Raw genomic sequence first — 24,983 nt, forward strand, 5'->3', positions numbered from 1 at the left:
TTTGGTTTACTTTATGATGTCATCTTTGTCATATATCAAGAACTCAAATAAATATGATCTGCTCTTGGACCAGTATTGAAATGTTTTTTTAATACTATGACTTGGACTATGTTGATATCTAACCAGTAAGTCATCAGTCTTAGCTATTCTGTTTCAAAATAAACTTAGGTATTTTTTGACATTTGTTTTTCTATGGGAATTTTGGGAATAGCTTGTTATGTTTCTTAAAAATTCAACTGCAATATAAATGAGATTTTATTGAGTCTATCTGCTGATTGACTTGGACAAATTGATGCATCTTCAGTGTTACTTTTCTCATTTATTCACATAGTGTATTTTTATTTATCAATTCTTCCAGTCTCTTCGATATAGATTTAAATTTAGAGAACTTTGGAGAGATCTGACTTTAGCATGAGTGCCAAGAATGATTTCCACCTGCTGAGTCTATCTTTCCTGTCCATGAAGAAGCAAAAAGAAACACAAGGGGTAAAACTTGTCCACAGTATTATTTACTTGAGTTGTGTTGAATAAAATGTAGTTAGGAAATAACATAGTATTTTAAAACAAAGACTGTGGGATCAGGGCCCTTCGTTCGACTCCTGGCTCTATTGCTTACTAACCTGTGCAATTACATAACCTCAGTTTCCTCATAAGAGAGAGAGAGAAAAAAAAAAAACAAACAGTACAATAATATTGGTTAATTCATAAGGTTGCTATGAGGATTAAATAAAAGGATAAATGTAAAAGGATTACCACACTTCTTGGCTTAGAGCAAGTAGTCAAATATTAAACACTGGAAAGACTGAACATACTGAGTCACAAGTGTCAAAGTCTAAACTAGAGTAAATACATCTCCTCTAGCCACAAAACCCAGATACATCACTGCCTAAGTTACTCCCTTCCCATCTTATATAAAAAATCATGCTTTGTCTCTGTTTAACACCTACTTAAGCATGATGAAAAATAAACATTGAAAATTTATATTCTCAAGTAGATGTTTGTGTTTATTTCCCATAAAGATACATTGGTGTTTTATATTTTTTTTCGTATTCCAATATCATATAGTACCTATGTAAAAGGAATGGTCTATATTCCTTGTTCTACATTTCTGAGCCTGACTTAGACTTGCTGTTTAGTCGTTAAGTGGTGTCCAACTCTTTCGCAACCCCAGGGCCTACAGTCCACCAGGCTCCTCTGTCCATGTGATTTTCCAGGCAAGAAAACTGGAGTGGGTTGTCGTTTCCTTCTCCAGGGGACTTTCCTTACCAAGGGATCGAATCAACGTCTCCTGAACTTGCAGGCAGATTCTTTATCACTGAGTAACCAGGACTTGGACTTACAAAGAGTAAAATCAAGTAGGATATACTGAATATTTTTATGCTTCTTGGGAGGCAGCAGCATTCCCAGCTCATGCTAATATCTGCCTATCTTTACTACGAACAAAATATTTAAATCTATTTTTTTTCTTTTTCCTTTTTTAAACTTTTTATTTTGTATTCAGGTACTTCCAGTTAACAATGTTGTGATGGCTTCAGGTGGAGAGAAAAGGGGCTCACCCATATATATACAAGTATCCATTCTCCCCCAGATCCCCCTCCCCATCCAGGCTGCCACATAACATTAAGCAGAATTCCATGTGCTATACAGTAGGTCTTGTTGGTTATCCATTTTAAATAGAGGATTGAATTCTATTTACTTTTTGTTGGAGGAGGTAGCTGGGAGAATGTAACCTCCGCTTGAACCACAAACTGGACCAAGGCAGTCAGAGGCTCCTCCCCTCCTCCTCTGACCTGGAATGTATGTTTCTCCCATTGTTCCCATAGTGGGAGCCATTTTTAAGGACAGAGCCTGAGAGAACAATGTGTTGTTGGGACTGTATGGACTATATGCTTAACTGAACTCAGTTAAGTCCTCTAGAGAAATTTTTTAAGATTATGGTGGTGGGCAAGTACAAAGATTTATTTGTCTTACAGCCACCCAAGACGACCCTTGTATGTGAGTTCCCTTGCTTATTTAATCTGCCATCTACCCGACTGGTAGGTGGTGGTAGAGATGAAGAACCTGCTTATCAATGCAGGAGAAATAAAGGAATGCAGGTTTTATCCTTGGGTCAGGAAGATCCCCTGGAGGAGGGCATAACAATTCACTTCAATGTTCTTTTCTGGAGGATCTCACGGACAGAGGATCCTGGCAGGCGATAGCCCACTGGGTCTCAAAGTTGCCAAACTCAACTGAAGCTACTCAGCTCGCACACACCATTCTAGATCGGTCTGTCTCTTTCTTCGTTCTCTTCTTGCTCTCAATGTATCGGGCCTACTTTAAGATTTCACCTGGGAAGCTTTTGAGTATACCAACCAATAATTTTATTCTGGGAGATAGATATTTTTATTTGCATATTGTACTATAGAGACAAATAACCTGAATTTCAGAGCATTTAAGTGACTTGACCAAGGTTAAATAAACAGCAGTGTCAGAACTGAAGCCTGAAATCCGATTTCCTCACTTTCAGTATCATGTCGTTTCCATTTTCTCCACAACGTTGAGGAAAGTTGAGTACAAACTGTCAGGGCTCTAAAAACTCAAAAAGGTATATCCTGGAATGACAATTGACAGTAAGTTCTACGGTAGATCTGAAATATGATTTTAAAAAGGAGAGTCCTAGAGAAATTAATTTGCAGGAACATGCCATGCTTATCTTGGGCCATAAATACCAAACATATTTTTAAAGATTTTCTTTATGTGTGCCAAACATTCCACATCACTGAGAACTATTACACAGATTTCTAGTCTAATTGGTTTTATGACAAGAGATTCTCATTTAATTTTCTCAGATATTTGGAAGAAAAGCTTTTCCTTTCATGAAGATCCTACAAATCTCACAAAACCAGCCAAGCTTGGACATCCAGGAGCTTATTCTTAAAACTCCATGGTTCAATAAAAACACACACCCTTTAGTCATTCTGAGCTTCCCACTCCCACCCCAAATGTGTCTTGGACTGGTTAAAGTTTGACATAGATGGGCACACAGCAGCATGCCAGAAATGATACCCCTTGAATCCTTTATTCTTTCTTTTTAAGTCAGGCCACACAAAAAGTCATTCAGCCAGATCAAAAGCTCCTCAGCAGATTTCAGAACTGCTTAGGAAACAGAGAAAGAACACACCAGAAAGAGAGCCACCATCAGAGCAAATGTCACGGCTGCTCTAGATGAGTGCCTCTCACCCCCCAGGTGACAGCAGGGCCCTGGGCTGTATTCTCCCAAGTTCTAATGCAGGCTGTCCGAAGCTGCATGAACTTAGTAACGGAACATCTCTGTTTGGGCCCCTCCATGAGTCACACAGAAGCACCATCTCTGTCACTGCCAGTGGCTTCCTGGCTTCCCAAGCCAATAAACAGAGCCTTCCGAAGGCATATAGACCTGTTCCAGCCCACTGAGGAGAGCAGGCTTTAGGCTTAAAGCCCTTGCTAGAAGGCAGAGAAAGAGGAAGTGTCCCCAAGGCTTAGCAGGCTGCTCCTCCCCCTCCTAAAGTTTTAATTGCACATTTTGCCCCATTAAATCAGAACTGATGAAACCTTTACAACTGTGGGTTGTCTGAAAATTGAAAATCACCTTGGAAAACAACAATATGGTTGACTATAGAAGGCAATTTCTTCAAATCAAGTAATGATGTGATGTGTGTGGTTAACTGTATCTGCGCAGGAAGTGGTTTTATTTAAAAGTTTTTCTGCTCACTCCACCCCGCCCCTCCACCGTCACGCCTTTTATTTTTTTCCTCCAGTACTGAAATTAAGCAGCATCCAACCTAGGCCTACTCTTACGACATGTGACTTGACTTGACTGTTTTTCGTTTTTGTTGAAAGAGTCATTAACAGTTAGAAGTTGATAAAAGTTTCAACAACAAGTCGGCACTGAGAGAAAGGTAAGTGAGTTTTACTTTGTATTAAACATGCAATTTAAACTTGAAAATATTTGGCAGAGTAGTCTATGCTTCAGTAGCAACATACAAACCTTTCCAACAAAATTGTAACATTTTCACTTGTGACTGAAACATCAATTCATTTCCTTTGGTGTAGAGAAGAATATTGTTTTTTAAATTTACAATGGTTAAATTCTAAAGTTTTTAAAAGATATTACACGAAGATTTTATAGGAAAATATTAAAAACAGGGTAAGGTAAACTTTTAGTTTCAAAGTGCTTCAAATACTAACTATGACAGAAAATATGAGACTTTGTATCGTTGACTGCTTTATAAAAATGTGCACTCTTCATGATCTAGAGAATAAAGAGAAAAAGCCATTTTGTAAAAATAAGAAATAGCATCTGAATCGCATGCAGCATGAAAGATAACCACTGTAAAGTACTGTATTAAAGTTAGCATGAGAAACCCTTGAAAAGGCGTGGTTTATTCAATCTGTAGTCTATTAAATGGCTATTAAAAAGCAGGAAGCTTTCAAAATGCAAAAGAAAGCTCTCTAACATGACATTCGATATTTTTCCCATAAATTTTATTTAAGATATAGGGTGAAATGAGGGCAAGTTTCTATTTCATACGTAAAACTCTGCATTCAAAAGAGAAGTCACAGATGACTTCACAGAGGATTACTTCTGGGAAACAGGCAAATTAGAAATATACTTCTGTTATTTAGGTAATTATATAATTTTCTTTCTTTGAGATTTCCAAAACAATAACCTTAGAAATTAAAATAATTTGTTAATCATAAACTGAGAAGAGCTTTTCTTTTATAGTGACTTCTTGCCTTTACAGAATGTCTTTGCGTGCTGTAACATATGCATGAAAATTATAGAAGTATTGCTAATCTCAGAGACAAATACCTAAAATAAATCTGACTGTAGATTTTAGAAAGAATTTTAATAAAAGCTCCAGATATGACACACTCTTCCATAATATCATTTTTATTGTACTGTTGGATGGGGGATATGATGGCCCCACAACACTATTTTTTTATGTTATTAAAAAATGGTTACAGGGTTGATAAGTGGCAACAATTTTCTTTTCTTTTATTGTCTTCTATTGAAAGACTCATATAAATGATTTTTGATGTGGTCAATTTGGTAGGAAATTATTAGTTACACTAGTACACTTCATTTTAAGACCTCTTCAATTGTCAATACTGACGCTAGCTACTTGTTGACTATTAAAATGATCTTGGAAAAAACAGAGATTAGGACTTGATGTTCAACACATTTTTTTTTTATTGTTAGAGTATAAGAGAACCCTGCTAATATTTATTTGCTTTGATATTCAGATTAGCTTTTCAATTTGCTGCATTTCCTCACAATGGAAAGCCTTATTTAAATTTGTCTTCAATATTATGGTTCTGAACCTCTACATCTATAGAAGCTTTATAATTCAGATAGTTTGGGTTGATATGTTATTACTTTATTTCATTTTACTATAAAAGAGCATCACATGAATAAACATATGTAATACTTACACGTCAGCAATAATGAATATCTACATAAGCATTTGGTACTGAAAAATTCTACTACAGTTTTTTAAAAGCCAAATTCTTTTTTAAATGATTGTTTCTTGCAGAAACTGTTAAATAAAAATGCAAATATTTTATGGAGTATGTGTAAAATTAAGAATTAATTAAACATGTTTATTATGAAATTATAAAGAGCAACAAGTAGAGATGATAGACATGTAAACTAAGATGCTCTCATTTTGTAGAAACCAGTTATGTGTTATCTCTGGAATGTACAGATCAAATCTTAAGAGAGTAAATTACAAATGAGTTATTATAAGTTATTATTATGCATTTTAAGTGAACAAGAAAAAATTCTGATGAAATAAAAACAAGGCAGAGGATCTCATCTGGAAAGTCATTTTTTAAAGAAAAATATGCTCTTCCACTTGGGGCCATGATTCAGCAAAATTCTGAAAGGCTTGATGTTCCTTCTTTTATTCTTTTTAAAAGCTCTATTCCAGAGTAGCCTATTCTGTCCCTAACTCAAGGTCAACCATCCTTGGTACCTAGAGAAACAGACCATACTTTTTATTTCTTTTTTCCTTCCCATCACACTCCCACTGTTGTTGAAAAATGTACACATCCTATTTTCCAGAAGTTAGGGCATGTGATGAAAAGAATCCATGCTCACAAGAGAAGACTCTAAAGCTTTGTTTCTTGTAACTTGTATTTCAGGACTCCCCTCCCTCCCAGTAGAATTTTAATAAGTTCTCTCAGCAGACAAGATCCAAGGGAACAGCTAAATGTTGAGGACTCGGTCTCAAGTAAGGAGACTGATGCCATTACAAATAGTTTTGGGGAAATACTTGGGGGATAAAGAGTGTTTTGTTAACTATTCATCCTGTCTCTGGCAATTAAACCCAGAATATCCTGAGAATGTTTTACATGAAGGGTCCATCACAGAGATATCTCCATTTTGTTAAGATATACCTAAAGAAATATATATATTTCTTGCAGTGGATGAAAAATAATTGTACTATATTTTCAGGGTATTTTGCTATTCTCATACAATTAGAAACTAACCTAACCCAATACTTTACACATGTATTTTAAATATCATTTAATATCCTGAATACTTTGGGTACCATATTTTTTGTACTGCAAGATGATGTTATATAACTAAATTATAAAATGTACTTATGATTATTCTAAATGTCAGCTTATAGTAGATAAAACACCTTTGTTTGCAAATGATAGAAAATAAGCTAAAATTACCCTAGGCAATAGAGGTAGGCACTGTTTGTATAACTGAAAATCCAAGAAGAGAAAAATCAGGCTGGACCCAGCAGCTCACACAGGATTACCGAGATCATTTTCTTCATTCCTTAGCTCTTGTTCTCACTTTTCTATAAGCACTCTCTGGCAGAAGCTCATACTAAATTGACCAGGAGGCTTCAGGTATACATCTCACTCTTTCAGAAAGCTTTGTACAAAAGAATGTCTTTCCTCCAACACCACAGCAAAGATACCTCAGATTAAGATCTGACTGAATAAAAGCGGGTCACGTGACCATGCTGAGCTGCTCATTGCCTTTGAGACTTAGATACTCTGAGTGACCAGGCTTGGTTAACTGGCTCACTCTTGCACTGATGAGCCACCTTCCCCTGCAACACACGGAGTCTCAGCTGAAAAGAGGGGGCTACACACTGAGGAACTAAAATTCTTCCCTCAGAAGAAAGGGAACTTCATATCTTAGAGGTGAAAGCCATAGAAAACCATTACACAGCCACATAAGGTAACATTTAAAAGCATCACTTGGGATTTCCCTGCTGGTCCAATGGCTAAGATTCCTGGCTCCCAATGCAGCGGCCTCAGATTAGATCCCTAGTAAGGGAACTTGTGAAAGTGACTTCACTTTCACTTTTCACTTTCATGCATTGGAGAAGGAAATGGCAACCCACTCCAGTGTTCTTGCATGGAGAATCCCAGGGACAGGGGAGCCTGGTGGGGCCTGGTGGGCTGCCGTCTATGGGGTCACACAGAGTCGGACACGACTGAAGTGACTTGGCAGTAAGGGAACTTGATCCTGCATGCTGCGACGAAGACCTGGCACAGCCAAATAAATAAATATTTAAATAAGAACAAAAGTGCTACTTACTTAAACTTTCTAAGCTCTGCAGTCAGACAGAAACAATATCAGTTTAAAAGTAGGTCTTAAATGAAGCAAATGTTTTAATTAAACTGAATTTTAAAATATTTTTTAACAGCCATTCCTATGTGCTTCCCAGGTGGCTCATTGGAAATGAATCACCTGCAATGCAGGAGAGGTGGGTTCTGTCCCTAGGTAGGAAAGATCCTCTGGAAGGAAGCGATGGCAACCTACTCTAGTATTAGAGCTTGAAAAATCCCATGGACAAAGGAGCCTGGCGGGCCACAGTCCATGAGGTCCCAGAGTCAGACACAACTGAGCTACTGAGTACACACGGACTCCATGTATAAACCCTTGCCCCTCAATACTTACCTTCTAAAAGCTTAGAATATAGCTGTTGTTGTTTACTTGCTCAGTCATCCCACTCTTGGCAACCCCATTGAGTGTAGCCCACCAAGCTCCTTTGATCATGGAATTTCCCAGGCAAGCATACTGGAGTGGGTAGGCATTTTCTTCTTCACAAAATCTAGTAAAATCATTATATTAATAATTATAATGGCAACAAAATTTATCAAGTACCATAAAAAGATATGAGATGTTCTATTAGGATTCACAACTTCATCGAACATTTTTGTCTTCCTGTTATATGCCAGGCAATAAACTAGAGAATTTTGCACACATATCACTTACCATAGTCAGAAAAATCAGGACAAAATTTTTGAATAAATATGTGTACAGTAGTTCCCCCTTCTCCACAATCAACCACAGTCCAAAACTATTGAAGACAAACTTCCAGAAATAATCCATATATTTGAAATCGTTCACCTTTCTGAAGTAGCTTGAGGAAATCTCTCCCTGTCCTGCTCCTGCGAATCAGTCCGAAGTCTAGCGTTTCCTCGGTAACTTACTCCGCAGCCATCTTGCTTATCAGATCCATGCTCTCCTGGGTTTGAAGTTTCGCGTTTGTTTTGGAGTCCCCCTTATTTCACTTAGTACTGGCCCCATAGTGCGAGAGTAGTGCTGCTGACCTGGTTGTTTGGACATGCCAATGAAAAGCCCTGCGTGCTTCCCCTAAGTGAAAGGGTGCGAGAGAAAAAATATATATATGTCGAGGCTAAGATTTACAGTAGGGACGAACCTAAATCTTCTATTCATGAAACTGTGAAGAAGGAAAATAAAATCCTGTGTGCTTTGCTGTTGAACCTCAAATTGCAATAGTCATGACCACAGAGCATGGTAAGTGCTTACTTAAGATGAAAAAGACATTAAATTTGTACAGTAAAATAATTTGTGTGTGTGAGACCACTGTACACATAATTTTACAATATGTTGTTATAATTGTTCCATTTTATTAGTAGTTGTTAATTTTTTCCTGTGACTAATTAACTAAACTCTATCATAGGTTTGTATACTAAGAAAAAACATTGTCTAGTACTGCCTGTAGTTTTGGGTATCCATTGTGGCTCTTGGAATGTATCCCCATGGATAACGGGGTGCTGATGTGGTAGTTTCCAGAGAAAGTTAGAACTGGGGAGATGAGAAACATTCTAAGGGAGAGGAAGGAAATGTGTCAAAGGACGAAAACATGGAGTAACAGAATTTCCAAGGCAGAGTGAGTTGTCTCCTGCTGGTAGTGACAAGTATACTAGTGTTGGGGCAGACAGTTTGAGATTCTAATAGAGTGAACTTGCTGAGCAGATCATGACTGTAACTAGAAGGTTGTTGAGAAGGGGAAATCCCTGATTGGATGGCCATAATTGCGTCTGGATGGGCTATGTATCATCAGGATTTGTTTACTCCTTCCATAGGCCTTACTGTTGATGATATACTGTTTAGGTTGGTTTGGAGAAATGCTTGTCTTCTATGAAGAGAGGTTCTAATATAGGCTGTGCTTATAATGTTTTGTTTTTTCTTCTATGTTGTGGAACTTGATTGGTTGTTTTTAATTTTGAGAGTAAGTAACACAGTGAAATGGTTTGAAAACAAAACCTAAATATAAACATTTTAGTGAAAATCTTTCTTATTTTCCTGCTTCTATATCTCTGTTTTTTCCCACCTTAACCCAACAAGTAACCACTTTCCATAGTTTTTTTTTAATCCTTTTATACTTTTTTTTAATGCAGAAGCATATATGTATATACACACATGTATGTGTGTAAATATCTTTATTACATTAAAGATAGTATGCTATATATATCTCTTCCCTTTTTTTCTTTCAGTAATATCTTGGAACTATTTTAATTATAAAGATAATAAACTGTCTAATTCTCTCTCTCTTTGTTTATAGCTGTACTGTATTCCACTGTGTGGATATATTGTGCTTAATCTAACCAGTCTCTTTCTTAAAAGAGTCATGAGTGTTTTAAATTTTTTTTGCTGCTGCAAAGAATGCTTTAATATAATTGTGTACATTTGAAAATATATCTATGGAATGAATTCCCAGAAATACTGTGTTTTTATAAGCCAAGAGATAAAATGGTATTGATGGTTATTGCCAAACTGTCCTTCATGTTAGTTGTAAGTTTTCGAACTTCCATCAGCACTTATTGAGAGTGCTGGTGGAGGCTCTGTAGCTTTTCTAGCAGATTGTGTTACCAAACATTTCAGGTTTTTCCAGTCTGCAGAAAACTGTGTCCTTTTATAGTTTTATGTAATATTTCTGTTATTATGATTGAGATAAGCTTGTTTTTTAAAAGGTTAGCTGTCTTGTTTGATTTTTTCTTCTTTTTTTTTATTAATAACAGAGTGTATCCTTTCTCAACTGTATAATTAAGGACCAAAATCTTAGTTAAGTTCAAGGCTAGAATGATATATTAAAGGAAGTAGGGAATTGAGGCTAGTGTATATAAAATATTCTTTTTATAAAGCTTGAGATAGGCAATAGCTAAAATGAGGATGAAATATGAATGTTTAAGTGAAGGGAAAGAGAAAAGAAATGAAAATAAAGAAAAAAATATATATATATATATTCAGATATCCAACAAGGTCTCAGGGGATACAGTACAGATTGGTGTAATCGGTAGCTCAAATAGATAAGTTAACCTGAAACAGAAGGAAGAGCACTTTAATGAGTGTGTATGTAGATGAATTGAATGTAGAGAAGATGAAGTGAGGAGAGGAAGTTGAAGGAACACTTTCTCCGTTGATTTTTATCTTCATTGACGTGGTAGGAAAGCACATTTGATGAGAGGGAGTATTTAGAGGATGCCAAAGAATAGGCAGACTATCTTATTTTTAAAAAATCAGTCTTGTCAAAAACATACAACTGTGAATTTTAAAATTGATTTTTCTCTTTCGATGGGCATCAGCCCAATTCAATTCCATAAATAATTTTGAGCTCCAACTAAGTACAGTGTATGCTAGGAATTATTGGGGATACAGAGTCAGTGTGCTATCTACCTTCTTAGGTAGGTTAGTGTATAAACATAAGAATTTAAATATAAATTCATAAATTTAAAGTCAATGCCTTAGAAATATTACAGAACATGCTATTGTCAGAGACTCAGTGGTTGTGCTGTGCTGTTCTCAAATACTCAGTCTTGCCCACCTCATTGTGACTCCATACACTATAGCCTACCAGGCTCCTCTATCCTTGGGATTCTTAAGAAGAAGAGCACTGAAGTGAGGTGCCATTTCCTCCTCCAGGGTAGCTTCTCAACCCAGGGATCCTACTGCTTCAGTTAAGTCTCCTATGTTAGCCAGTGGATTCCTTACCATTAGCACCACCTGGGAAGCCCAAAGTTTCATTTTGCTAAACTCGGTGGCTTATTTATATCTTTTTTCAGTCCTAGCTATTGTCTCCTTAGTTTATTTCTATGCAATATTATATATTGCCATGATTTTAAATGCTACCTATATTCTCATTAGCTCTCAAGACCAAGCCTTTTGTTTTTTGGCACTAAAGCTGTAAATGCTATTGCCTACCTATCATCTCCACTTGAATGTTTCAAGAGACAACAAAATGAGTATGTTCAAAAACTAAGCTCCTAATTACTCCCCATCTGCCCCCAACCCAACCTGCCTCTTCCCTATTTTCATTTATCTCATTTAATGGCACCACCAACATTTACTATCTGTTCAGGATAGTAAATTAAGACTTATCCCCAATTTCATTCCTACTCTCATACTCCCTATCCCAAACCAACATCCAGTTAATCAGCAATAAGCAGAACCTGCAAAATATTGATTTACCTCCCATAATCCTGTTTACTTTTCTCAGTGATGGCTCTTAAAAAGGTATATATATATATATATATATATATATGTATATATATATATATATACACACACAGACTATTGAGTCTTTTTATTTTTTGTTTGTTTGTATACTGAATATTCCTCAAAATACCTGCTAAATGTATACACTACAAAACATGGCATCTAGATGACATCACAATTTTAAATAGAACCGCACTTACTAACTCACTTCCTAGGTTCAAGTTAGAGATAAATCATGTGAAATATATGGAGCAATGTCGATTTGAACATTTTGAATGAACTTGTAAAGGTTGAAGAAATAGTAGCTTGTAGAATGTTCCTGTCAGGTTTTCTGACCCTATAATTGTTTTGTTTGTTTGTTTTTGTTATATCATTAAGTATCATTTAAATACTTTATCATGTAATCATTAAAATATAAATGTAATTTAGCATTTTCTTGCCCATCTGAAGGCAAAAAATCTGTCTCAAAAACATTGGTGAAGAAAAAGATACAGTATAAAGGAAATATATTAAATATACTGTTAATATGTTTTATGTACAATATTTTTCAAATTGTTTTTACTAGTTACATAAACCCATTTTTTAAATCTATTTGTGCATTTTTACATTTATAAATGTTGGTTGGGTATCATGCTTTTATTTAACCAATTTTCTCTTAGGAGGAATGAATTAAACATTAAGCAAGGGGTAAATATATATCAAGATATCCCAAATTTAATCACTTCTTACCACCTCTACTGCTGTAGAGTTCTCCTGACTCATTTCCTTGATTCTACATTTCATGATAATCATTTTCTGAAGAGTAGCCAGAGTAACTTTCTTAAGACTTAAATCATACAACTCTCCAACTAAACCATTCCAGATGATTTTCTATTGTACTTTAATTCAGTCTTTTTTCCATGATTTTTCAGATGCTCTGCCTAATTACTCTGCTCTTGTTTGCTTAAATGGCATTTTGAATATGAGGAATCATTATTACATGTGAAGTCATTTAGTAACTATCTTTACCCAAAACTGAATGGTCTGTGAAAACATTGACTTCTTCTGCCTCTTTACTACTGAATACAGAGAACCTGGAACAGTGGTAGGCATATAATAAATACTCAATAAATATTTGATTGTTGCTGCTGCTGCTGCTGCTGCTAAGTTGCTTCAGTCGTGTCTGACTCTGTGCGACCCCAGAGATGGCAGCCCACCAAGCTCCCCCGTCCCTGGGATTCTCCAGGCAAGAACACTGGTATTTGATTAGTGAAAGAATAAATAATATGAAAGCTGAATGTGGGCTGTAGAGCCAGGGAAGGTTTTCTGGAGATTTCTGACTTCTGTTGGGTCTCACAAATAAGATAAACTTAGGAGAAAGGAAGCTAGAAATGTATTTCAAACAATGACACTTTATGGATTCGTTTTGAGTAACATAGTAGTGTTGAAGTTGGGATTGGAACGTTGGATCCATTATATATTGTGGCACTTTTCTGAAACTCCAAATCAAATAACCCTCCATCTGAGAACATATTGAATAAACTGATAAAAAAACACCAACTACCTCTAAGCATTTAAATTTTAAGCTGTTTCTCTAAAACCATGGTGTTACATTGAATAATTTTACTTATTTTAGATTCATTTCCTAAACAATTAGAGAACTTTTTGTTCTAGTCTCTGCCGATATAATGACAAGCTTGGAGTCATAACGAGATTTCTTTTTAAAATAGCTGTAAAAGGTAGAATGCTCAGGAAGTTGAGTGCTGTGTCAAGGGAATTTTTTTTTTTAATTAATCTTTCTGCTTCAGTTAAGTTCATATTATAACTTTAAGGGATAGAAACTGAGCAGTGAGGCCCATATTAATCCTTTTCACCTTTCTGCCGCATGTACTGGGAAGTCAAGTAGTCTGAGCCTCTATTCATACCTTGATGGTTCTCCTAAAGGAAGTAGAATGTAGGAGGAAAAAAATGAATGTTGATTTATCCCAATGGTGTCTCCAACACTGTGGTAGGTACCATGATGTTAGGCTAAACAAACAGTATTCCTTTCTTGTCTAAATACTTGCAGTAGCATGAAGCATCATTAATATAAATGATTATTAGAGTGGGATTATTAATAATAATCATTAGAGCTATGATTTATTCACTATGTATTATGTATCAGGTGCTTTGCATACTTAATAGCATTTGAATCCTACAAAAATCATGTAAAGGAGTTAGTATTCCCATTTTAAAGATAAGAAAGCTTAGGTTAAGTGGTTAAGTGCCCAGATTTATAGTTCTATTTGTAGGCTGAATCATGATTCATATGAAGATCCACATGATATAAAATTCTTGTTATTTTCCACTATGCCATGCTATAATTTCTAAGCCTGTTAGGTGTCAGTAGTTAAGCCATACTGAACCTCATTGAGGAGGTGCTATAGTCTGAAACAGTTTAGAAGGATCCTGCTCTGTTTCATATGTAAAAAAACTATTCCATCTGTAAAAACCTGTCACTTATTCATATATATATATGCACACATCAACTTTATGTAGAGATGTTATAAAATATGTGAGGAAGAAGACATTTTTTGCCTTAGTTTCCTGTTTATCTTTCCTTATCTTCCCTGGACCCTATGTTTCCTTTCAGCCCTTATGTCCCACAAATTCTGTCCTAGAATCATGCTGTCCATTATGGTAGAAATTAGACCTAGATGGCTATTTAACATTCAAAATGCACTAATCTAAATTGAGTGTTAAATAAGCACCAGTTTTTGAAGACAATAGAAACAAAGAATGCAAAATATCTCCTTAATATTTTTACATTTTTATATGCTAAAATTATAAAATGTCAACATAGTGAATTAAATAGAAAAATATTATTTTTATGTGGTCACTTCTTTCATTTTCCTCATACAGCGTGGCTACCAGAAAATTTTTAATTACTCGTTACTAATTATTTCTAGTGGATGGTACAGCTTTAGGCCATCTCTTCTTCTCACAAGATTACTTGACATTCTTATCCATTTTTATTATTTGAATTTAATCAATATGGTCCTTAAATTTTTATGCTTTGGTCTCTCCCCCAGTATTGTTCCTGGTTCTGGTTGTCACTTGATACCTCTTCCCTAATGTCCAGTCAGCAGTTCAAACTGAGTATATGCCTCATGTGAAAACCATAATCTCCCTACAGAATTCCCATTCTCTTTCCAACGTCAGTTAAGATATCTCTGTTCTTCAAATCACTTACAGAAGTAAGCTTGGGATCTCCATGGACTCCTGTCCATACATCCAATCAATTACCATTGGCATTCAGTTCCTTCTCCCTGTGTTCAGTTATTGTCCTAGTTACTATTTTGGTTATCCTTTAAGTTTTGTCTAGACTATGGAAAAAGGGTCTTACTTTCGTACTCCTACTTCTCTTACATCATTTGGCCTGTGTAAAGTTTATTTTATGTCTTTATGGTAAGACTATGGTTTTTCCTGTGGTCATATATGGATGTGAGAGTTGGACTGTGAAGAAAGCTGAGCACCGAAGAATTGATGCTTTTGAACTGTGGTGTTGGAGAAGACTCTTGAGAGTCCCTTAGACTGCAAAGAGATCCATTCAGTCCATTCTAAAGGAGATCAGCCCTGGGTGTTCTTTGGAAGGAATGATGCTAAAGCTGAAACTCTGTTACTTTGGCCACCTCATGCGAAGAGTGGACTCACTGGAAAAGACTCTGATGCTAGGAGGGATTGGGGGCAGGAGGAAAAGGGGACGACAGAGGATGAGATGGCTAGATGGCATCACTGACTCGATGGACGTGAATCTGAGTGAACTCCGGAAGTTGGTGATGGACAGGGAGGCCTGGTGTGCTGCTATTCACAGGGTTGCAAAGAGTCAAGACTGAGTGACTGAACTGAACTGAACTGAACTGAACTGATGGTGATGGTTGGGTTCAAGTTAATTAATATAAGTAAGAATGTCTATTGTCTATTTATAATCTATTTAGAGTTTTAAAAGTGACTTTGCATAATTATTTTATGTAGCTATTCTAGCAAGCTAATGGAAAAAGCAGAAGATTTAATAGAAGACAAGGAAACTTGGAGAAATAGAAGTGTTTGACGACAGGCTGAGGACATATTTCTCCCAAGTTCTGGTCCAGAACATTTTCATTTCTTATGGAGATAGTAAAGATTCTATATATATATATATATATATATGTTTTACATGGAATATATTGCTTTATACTTTGTGCTAGTTTCTGCTGTACAGCAAAGTAAATCAGTTTTACGTATACATATATCCACTCTTTTCTTAGGTTTCCTCCCGTTTAGGTCATCACAGATCACTGAGTACAGTTCCCAGGGCTGTACAATAGGTTCTCATTAATTCTTTTTTCTTTTTACATAGTAGTGTGCATATGTCAATTCCAGTCTCCCAATTTGTCGTACCACCTCCTTCTCCCTTGGTAAATTTGTTTTTTCTCTACATCTATGACTCTTCTAAGAGTAAATAAGTTTATCTATCCCATTTTTCTAGATTCCACATCTGAGAGATATTATATGGTATTTGCTTCTTTCTTTCTGACTTGCTTCACTCTGTATGACAGTCCCTGGGTCCATCCATGTCTCTGAAAATGGCACAGTTCTGTTTCCTTTTATGACTATTATAATATTCCATTGTGTGTGTGTGTGTGTGTGTGTGTGTGTGTATGCCACATCTTTATCCGTTCTTCTGTTGATGGACATTTAGGTTGCTACCACCTCTTGGCTATTGTAAATAGTGCTCCAGTGAACATTAGAGTGCATGTATCCTTTTGAATTATGTCTTTCTCTTTGTTTACCTAGGAGTCGGATTGCTGGATCATATGGTCAGATTTCTGATCATATAGCCAAATAAATAATATCTGGTCATCATGACTTGACTGCTCCCCTCCTCATACTTTTTACCACATAGTAAATTGTAACGTAGGTGCTTCCCTGATAGCTCAGTTGGTAAAGAATCCACCTGCAATGAAGGAGACCTGAGTCCAGTCCCTGCATTGGGAAGATCCCTTGGAGGAGGGATCCCCACTCCAGTATTCCGGCCTGGAGAATTCCATAGACAGTATAGTCCATGGGGTTGCAAAGAGTTGGACATGACTGAGTGACTTTCACTCAAGTCTCTCATGGTGGTTCTATTTTTGCTTTTTTAAGGAACTTCCGTATCATTCTCCATAGTGGCTGTGAAGTGAAAATGAAAGTGTTAATCAATCAGTCATGTCCGACTCTTTCTGAGCACAGTCTCCTCAACTGTGCTCAGTCCTCAGTCCGTGGAATTTTCCAGGGAAGAATACCAGAGTGGGTTGCCATTCCCTTCTCCAGGGTATCTTCCTGACCCAGGGATCAAAACCACGTCTCCTGCATTACAGGCAGATTCTTTACTATCTGAGCCACAGGGAAGCCCACTAGTGGCTGTACAAATTTACATTTCCACCAACAATGTAGGAGGGTTCCCTTTCCCCCACACCCTCTCCAACATTTATTGTTTGAGGATTTTTTTGATGATGGCCATTCTAACCAATATGAGAGATAATAAAGATAAAAGTGCATTGCCTGGGAAGTCAGAAAAAATAAAGTTAAATCTTGAGCTCCATCACTTGTTAGATAGTGTATATGTTATTTTACACAAGTTACTTAATCTCTCTGAGCCAGAGTTTCCTGATTTATTGTTGTTTTTAAGTTGCTAAGTCATATCTGAATCTTTTGTGACCCGATGCATTATATAGTCTGCCAGGCTCCTCTGTCCATGGGACTTCCCAGGCAAAAATACTGGAGTGGGTTGAGATTTCCTTTGCCAGGGGATCTTCTTGACCCAGGGATTGAAACCACATCTTCTCCATTGACAGGTGGGGTTCTTTACTACTGAGCCATCAGCGAAGCCCTGATCTATAAAACAAGGCTGTTTCTGACAAGATTAAAAAAATAATAATGTACATAAGGAACTTTGCCTAGTTTGTGTCATAAAATACTGTTTTAGAAAGATTAAATGTAATGTGAATAGTAGTTGTAGTATAACTGTTCTATCAGATTGTCTTGAAACACATGATGACCATTTTCCCCTTCTTTATGATATAAAAATCATGTCAGGATAATTTTGGTTTATTTCAACTCTGATTAGTCTGACAAGATTATGAAACTCGTCAAAAGCAATTTCTTGCTATTAGTTGCATTTCCTCAATACAGCTGTGTCGGGGAGAAGGAAGGAGGCTCACTCTTTTCTTGTTTATTTACCAATTTTTGGTTGATATGGAAAATTTCCTTCGAGCAGTTCAAGATGTGTCCTAACCAAAAATACCCTTTAATTTTGAAAAATTAATATTCATCACACAGAGCAGTTAAAAAAGTGGAAGGAAGCTACTGAGTCTTGGAGCTAAAATTAAAATGAAGCAAAGACGAACTACAGAAACTAGGAGAGAGCAAAAAAAAAAAGTAGGTTTTTTTGACTCAGTTTTATATTATATCTGATTTTTGCCTTGGATTTTAAAGTGTCAATGTAGATTGTTCACAAAGCATGGGGTCCTAGCAAAATACTCTTGGGAAAAATAAGAAAAGATTTTGAAATGTCCAAGGTCTAAGGTGTTGATCCAGTGAGCAAAGTCTTTTTCTGTTTTTATTCTGTTTTGTTTTCCCCTTGAGGAAATTTGATGAAGATTTCATGTATGGTGGTAGACTGAATATACCAATCTCGCTCCTAATTCTGAAAGCACTTGCTATTAGGCCATCCATTAAATGACAGAAGGTGTGGCAGTGGGAGGCCCCTGACGAAATAATTGAGAGATAAGTGGCTGTGGGGTTGTCCCTGGAGAATTCCAGAGAGTTTTAGGTTAGAAGTCTGGCTCTAGGAAAGGGGATTAACAAATTTACCATAGTTGCAGGGTGGGGAATCAGTTGGAGAGGAAAACCAGAGACTAGTCAGCATGGCAGATGGGTAGAGAGTATGTCTTGAGTCATGAACAGAGCCAAGGTGAGATGCAGTGAATATTCTGACTTTCCCTGACCATGGTGCACTGATCCCTGGTCCATGTGGCAGCTTTTGATGTGGAGAGTAGGAGAGAAGCATGAGAATCCAGTAATGCTTGGGACTGAGAATCATGACCATTCTAATATGGTGGCAAACTTGCACTTGTTGCAAATGCTCATTTTAATACTGGCAAAATTAGAGACAGAGGATTTCAGACAGGCACCAAATGTTCTTGGTCCAGTACAGAGTATCAACACTGAAAAAAATATAGCATTTGACTTTAAGGAGTCCACAGTCAGTTTGGCAGGAGGGACATCTAACTCAAGTAGAGAACAGAGAACGAAGGAAGTCAGGATATGATTATCTGCCAAAATATAATAGAAACAGTAAAGGAGGTCAGAGCAGAGAGGGGGAAAGGAACTTGCTTAGCAATAGCAAAGAGCACAGCACAATATCCTACTCTTGGTAATTTCAGATCATGTTGAAAAAATTGTACAAATAAATGAAATGATGTTAATCTCCAGTGAATTTCTTTCTAAAGTTGAGATACAAATGCAATCTCTTGGTTTTGTTCTCCATTTTCAATCCTATCAGCTTGGATTTTAAAATAATAAGATATTGAAAATGATATCAGTTCAGTACGCAACAGAAACTCTGCTCAACCCACAAATCAGAGAAGCAAAACTCCTAGAGGTGATTAACTCCTGGGGGTCACAGTCACAGATATCCCCAGGTCAATCAGGTTATCTATGCAAATCAAGGGTGAAGGGAGAAAAAGCCTGATTCAGAGAGAACTTGTTCTATTTGCAAGATGCTGAAGCTACACATCTCCACCTGATAGTTCTCATGCCTACCTTAACCAGTTCTTCACATCTCGTCATTTTTTAAGAGAAGACACACAAATACAGACTTTTTTTTAGAAAAAGTAAAAATTATCATGTTTCAATTGGAAGCTGATTCAAAATTCTCCAAAACATTGTTCAGGCCCAACAACATATGTCTGTGGGTTGAATTTGGTTGGCAGTCTGCCGGTTTTCCACCTCTTCTTGAATTTATAGCTGCTCCTAAGAAAGCAGGAGCAGGGTGTAATGATTAGAGAGAGCTAGAGTCCTCCGAGTAACTTCTGAGCACACAATGAATCCTAATAAATGGCTGGAGACTGACTAGCACATTTACTTTATGAAAAAGCCTCCATTTATAACCTTTTCATTTAGGTCCTTCTGTTGTTTGTCTGCCTTTCATAACTAGGCTCATTTCCCTTACTTGGAAGAACAAACTCTTCTGCTGCTAGCCCTCCTCAATGCATTGTTTTAACCATTAAGATGTCTCCAAAATTTAACTTTTCTAAGTATTAGCAAATGTAATAATCTTTAGTTTCCCTGACTTTCACAAAATCATAAAATATCAAATACAGATCAGAACACCCATACTTGTAAAGGATGAATTGTCATAGGGCAAAGAAAAGAGAGTTTTAGTTTTGTATACCTTAGGTGGCAATAATAATAGTAACAACAATTTAAACATGTGCACATGTGCATGCACACACATACATGTGTGAAATTCTCAGTGCATAGAATGAGGAAATGTAGCCCAAGTGTGGTTGTATAGCTCAGCATATGTGTTATCTCTTAATAGATGATTATCTCTTTTCCAGAAGTAGCCATGACAATGGATATAAATGATATGGGAGGACACAGAGAAAAATAACTACCATTCAGTGATTTTTAAATAGGTAAGCCGATAGACATTTTAAAATTCTACCATTTATGAATTCTTTTTTCACTTCAAGATGTCCAAGCCAAAATCCTATATTTTGCTTTATGAGGGGTCTAAATTAAGACAGAAATTTAGCTAAATTACTTCAAATGACAGTTACACTCAGTTAGCTGGAACCTAGTTTGATAATACATATAACTATCTCTTCTAACTCCTACTTCCTGAGGAGAGGCCTCTGAAATCTACTTTGAGGAAAGACAAGCAAAACAGGACTTATTTTACTGGGAAAATATCCCCTAAACAAGTCCTGGGTTGAGGTTCCTAATAATGCAACTGAAGCTCTTCAAGCAATTATAGCAACATAAGAGCCTTTAGTTAAGCAGCCTAGAAAGGATACAATTTAAGATATATAATAACAGAGGATATTATAGAATTTACAGAGACTAGCATTGAAAAACACTCAAAAACTTAATTTAAATTATGTGGACTGCTAAAAGTGTTTACTATTTTGATATTCTTGACTTCATGAAAGAAAGCTTTCAGTTCAGTTCAGTTCAGTCGCTCAGTCGTGTCCGACTTTTTGCGACTCCATGAATCGCAGCACACTAGGCCTCCCTGTCCATCACCACCTCTTGGAGTTCACTCAAACTCACGTCCATCGAGTCGGTGATGCCATCCAGCCATCTCATCCTCTGTTGTCCCTTTCTCTCCCTGCCCCCAATCCCTCCCAGCATCAGTCTTTTCCAATGAGTCAACTCTTCGCATGAGGTGGCCAAAGTACTGGAGTTTTGGCTTCAGCATCATTCCTTCCAAAGAACAGGGCTGATCTCCTTCAGAATGGACTGGTTGGATCTCCTTTCAGTCCCAGGGACTCTCAAGAGTCTTCTCCAACACCACAGTTCAAAAGCATCAATTCTTCAGCACTCAGCTTTCTTCACAGTCCAACTCTCACATCCATACATGACTGTTGGAAAGACCATAGCCTTGACTAGACGGACCTTGTTGGCCAAGTAATGTCTCTGCTTTTGAATATGCTATCTAGGTTGGTCATAACTTTCCTTCAAAGGAGAAACTTTACTGTCCCCAAATTTCAGATTAAATTTGAATGAAAACAGCAATATTTTGTGGAATCTGTTTTATTCTCACACTAAATATCTTTTGATGTTTAACAAGGAAGAAAATGGTTTTCCAAATGTTTAAATTGACGTTGTTTTACTCAAATTTACTATGTTTATGATATCAAAAACAACAACAAAAAACACTTAATGAAAGTTCTATAATAGACCTAGATTTCTGTGGTATAAGCCAACTTGATTTTTCCTTTATATAAAATAATTAATTTTGCAGCAAAAGTTAGGACTGGATATATGTTATAGATAGCTAAACATCATATTTTAATTAATCTCAAATAAGATATTCACAGTATTACTTACATGTGCCTGGGTGTCAGTGTGTCAGTCTGTATACTAGATAATATATAATTAATGCTAAATCTATCTACTAAATAATATATATTTATTTAGCTACCTACTCATTTCTCTTCTTGCTGTTCTCAACTATGATCTACACACCACTCCCCCAAAACACCAGTATATTCCAAAGGGAAGTTTAATTCCAGAAAACTTAATTAGAGCAAAAATATTAACAAGTTTGAACCTAGTACCAATAGTCTTTAAAAATAAGACACTGTAAAATTGTAACAATTTTAGGACAATGAAGATATGAAATTAAAAAAAAAAACAACTATATAATTCTGTCAAAGTTTCTCATCAAAGTTCAGTGTGCATATGAATCACTAAGGGTGGTGGCCAAATATGTTCTTTCTCAGGCTCATCCTCAGTCCTGCTAAATGGGAATATCTTTGGAAAGTACAGTGAAATATGCATGTCTATGAAGCTTCTAACACTGATCCTTGAGAATCACTGCTCTATAGCTGTCAGCTATCTTCTTTCTCACTACTAGAGTCTTTTTTTTTTTTTTTTCATTTTTAGCTGAAGTTGAGTTATTTCTGACCCTGCTTCCCAAGGGAAAGCTTAATGTAGGGTCTCTTTAACTAATTCCAGTGAAATGGAGTTCTGTGAGTTTAATAATAAACTGTAACGAGTGATTATGGCTTTTAGTCCGCACTTAAGATACAGAAATCAAGTATGTTACCTCCTTGTTTAGAAGTCCCAGTGCCTCAGGAAGTCACACCTTCTTCATTAGGCATTGTTTCGTCCCAATCCAACCAGTCCATTCTGAAGGAGATCAGCCCTGAGATTTCTTTGGAAGGAATGATGCTAAAGCTGAAGCTCCAGTACTTTGGCCACCTCATGCGAAGAGTTGACTCATTGGAAAAGACTCTGATGATGGGAGGGATTGGGGGCAGGAGGAGAAGGGGGCGACCGAGGATGAGATGGCCGGGTGGCATCACAGACTCGATGGACGTGAGTCTGAGTGAACTCTGGGAGTTGGTGATGGACAGTGAGGCCTGGCGTGCTGCAATTCATGGGGTTGCAAAGAGTTGGACACGACTGAGCGAATGAACTGAACTGAACTGAACAACATCCTCTGTTGGAAAACTGGTCATTCATTGCCTCATTCTCTTACTAAGATTAAAACCCCACCTCTCTACTAAGTCTTCTATGTAGGTAATCGAGCTAGCTCTGAACAAATACCCAATGTTCAGAACTCTGACTGTAACAAACCTCCTAGCTGATAAAAATCTGCAAATCTCAACTTCTGAGGATTGCTCCTCTAAGAATGCGTATTTTTTCCTACTTGTTAAATAAAGCCTTTTATTCAACTTGTATCCCATTAACAAGTATTTACCAAGATTGTAACCAGATAGTTATGTAATTATTAGACTCAATGGCACCTACTGTCAATACCTGTGGATAAGAGAGCTCTCCAGCATCTGTTCACTTCAGATGTAGAGCCAGGTCCCAGGTCCTTTTTCACCTAGATAAATCACAAGAGATGACAGTTCCTTCTAATTAGAATTATATATATATATATATATATATATATTTACACACATATATGTGCTAAGTCACTTCAGTTGTGTCTGACTCTGTGTCACCCTATGGACTGTAGCCTGCCAGGCTCCTCTGTCCATGGAATTCTCCAGGCAAGATACTGGAGTAGCTTGCCATTTCCTTCTCTAATATATATATGAGTTATTTATATAGAAAGAACATTATCCTACCTCACACCAAACAGCAATTATTTCCAGAAGGATCACAGTTCTAAAAAAAAGTTTAAATACCAAAGCTCTTTAGAGGAAAATACATGAATAGTCTTTGTAGCCTTGGATTAGGCAAGGATTTCTTCAGAGGACAAAAAAAGCACTAATCACAAAATTAGATAAATGATACATTGGATATATTAAAGTTAAACCTCTACTAATGAAAAGATAAGTGAGTAAAAAGCAACCTACAAAACAAAAATCACTATTGCAACAGATATACTAAAAAGAAACTTATTCAGGATATAAAACAGCTCCTACAAATCAGTAAGAAAAGGACAATTTTGCATAGATACTTCCAAAGAATATCAAATAGCAATCAGCTACACAAATGAAATTTTTAGTGAAATAAACCCAGCAATAAAAAGTATATATTCTAGTTTTCTGTTATATGTGAGTTCAAAAATAGACCGAGTGGGTTGCCATTTCCTTCTCCAGGGGAGACAAAACTTAAGAAGATAGAATGATGGTTATCATTGATGGAGTTGAGGATGGACAGTGACTGGAAGGGAGCTTCAGAGGGCTTTTGGAGTGCTGTTGATTTTGAATTTCTCAGTTTGAGTGTGGTTACATAAGTGTGCATTCAGTTTGTGGCAATTCATGTTACACAAACACAGGCATACACATACACACACATAAACACACACCAAAAAACGATTTAGAATGTATTTTATGTGTATGTTATTGGGCAAGAAAGAAACCATTTTTAAATGTATTTAAAAAGTTATTCTGAAATATTTGTATCTTAATGGTGCTATCATTGTCACAGCAATGGACCATATTACTGTCCCATTTTCAGACATGTCCCTTTGGCACTGAAATCCAATTCAATCAATTCAGAGTTTGAAGACATGAGCATTAGGGAAAGACTAATAGGATGCAATAACAAATTTTCTAAATAAAACAAATGTCAGCCACATTTTACTACCGTCCATCACTGACTCTCGTTAATTACTGCCGAACACTAATTATGCAATATGCAGCTTCCCCATATTTTAACGTGGGCAGGCCAAGATGGAGATGGGGGAGCCTAGCGTACTGCAAGCAATGTGTGGTTAGATTTCATCTGCTCGATAAAAGGGCTTTGCAACGGAGTCAGGTCCTTAGGAAATAAATGCTATAGGACATGAAATTCCAGGAAATAAGTAATCACAGGTTGAAATGCGTATTTTTGCTCTTGCTACACATCCAACAAACATCAGAGAGTCAGGCCTGTCCCAGAGAATGAGACAGCTTGTTTTGCCAGTTTTTTAATTCTGTGGCTGCTGAACAACTTGTTGTACAGCTGATGT

The 24,983-nt window shown here is 36.6% G+C and overlaps 1 protein-coding gene across 1 annotated transcript in view; it reads left to right on the plus strand.

Annotated features, from left to right (window-relative positions):
* The window catches only part of ARHGAP15 (Rho GTPase activating protein 15), a 711,497-nt gene continuing 690,291 nt past the window's right edge, over positions 3,778-24,983 (plus strand). Inside the window, exon 1 of the mRNA XM_005676179.3 lies at positions 3,778-3,920. The gene's annotated coding sequence lies outside the window, so the exon portion shown is untranslated. The remainder of the gene's footprint in view (positions 3,921-24,983) is intronic.

Source organism: Capra hircus, chromosome 2 (assembly GCF_001704415.2).
Source record: "Capra hircus breed San Clemente chromosome 2, ASM170441v1, whole genome shotgun sequence".
Classification (NCBI taxonomy): Eukaryota; Metazoa; Chordata; class Mammalia; order Artiodactyla; family Bovidae; genus Capra; species Capra hircus.